Below are 1,698 nucleotides of genomic sequence, written 5' to 3' on the forward strand. Positions count from 1 at the left end.
ATGTGTCAGTTTTAGTAAGTTTTCCAACTTTTGCCAAGAGGGAACTTTAGATATTGGTCCCTAGAGTATGTTCACCCAGTTTCATGCAGATCGCTCAAACTTCCTAGGAAGAGATCCATTTGACATGCAGATCGCTCAAACTTCCTAGGAAGAGATCCATTTGAAGTGTTTTTCAAAAAATTCAAGCAGGAAAATCTATATAAGTGGAAGTTATGGGTTCTTGAGGCAAATGTGTTCCTCATGAGGAGAGGCATCTCTGTGCAAAGTTTCATGTCTCTACGACATACGGGGCATGAGATATGCCCATTCAAAGTTTTCTTTCAAAGTTCAAAGAAAACATTTTCTAATTTACTTTTTTTCCCTCATCTGTGAAAAAGGTAAAAAAAATAAAAATAAAAAAATCATCTGGCAAAACTGTTTTAATATAGAGATTTTTTTTTTTTTTTTTAAAAAGCAACTCAAAAAAATGGTCCTGGCAAATCTTTATCCTCACCTGGCTTTTCTTTTCTTTTTTAAGGGAACCTTTTTATCCCTGAGTTGTCATCACTATTATTTAAATTAGACTTGAAATGATTTTTCTTTTTTTTTATATGAAGCTACTGCAAACAGCTTGCTAGCTTAACTTAGCATAAAGACTAGAAACAGGGGAAAACAGCTGGGCTCTGTCCAAACATGCTCCCTACCAACAAATAGTCCGATTCATGAACCCCCTGCAAAACCTCTTGTTGTTGTTGTTGTTGTTGTTGTGTCTTGGTACAGGGTTTTTGGGGGGTGAGTCTTTGCCTTATCTGCTGTGAGGGTCCAAGGACAGGCGGATGTTTTACCCTGTAAATCCCTCAGAGGCAAACTGTAAATTGTAATATTGGGCTTTATGAATAAAAAATGAATTAAATTGAACTTCTGTTTTCCTACTGATTACAGCAGTTATAATCAATGTGTCTGTAATACCAATGAATGAAATGACAATGTGTGAGAGTAGTCGCTCTTAGTGATGAATCAGCAGAGAATTATCACCTGAATCTGCAGCTCCCCTCAGCTTTACAGAGCTTTAGAGACTTTCAGCACATTGTTTATCTGCCTGCAGCTAAACTGTTTGGTTCACTCTCATAGGGTTGTTATTGGGTGCAGCAGACAGACCCAGTGTACTCTACCTGCTCAGCACCAAACAGCTAATGGCGACTGTGCTCAGTGGTGGAGACCAAAATCAGAGCTAAAAGAAAGAGAATAATGGACTTGTATTTAGAGGATGAACTGAGACTCAACTCCAGATGAATGCTCGCGTTGGATGTGTAAATTCGTAACGGTTTGCTCACAAGTTCAAAACTTAAAAGGTGATAATATGTTAATGTTGTGTTCACAACTCGTTTCAGGTTGAAACAAACAAGATAACGTATTTTAAGTAGGCTGACCAAACGTCCTCTTTTGCCCGGACATGTCCACTTTTCATGTCCCGTCCGGGGCGTCCGGGGCGTCCNCTCAACTCCAGATGAATGCTCGCGTTGGATGTGTAAATTTGTAACGGTTTGCTCACAAGTTCAAAACTTAAAAGGTGATAATATGTTAATGTTGTGTTCACAAGATAACGTATTTTAAGTAGGCTGACCAAACGTCCTCTTTTGCCCGGACATGTCCACTTTTCATGTCCCGTCCGGGGCGTCCGGGGCGTCCGGGGTTTTTTTATAAACTGATGATAATGTC

Source organism: Epinephelus moara, chromosome 18 (genome assembly GCF_006386435.1).
Source record: "Epinephelus moara isolate mb chromosome 18, YSFRI_EMoa_1.0, whole genome shotgun sequence".
Classification (NCBI taxonomy): domain Eukaryota; kingdom Metazoa; phylum Chordata; class Actinopteri; order Perciformes; family Serranidae; genus Epinephelus; species Epinephelus moara.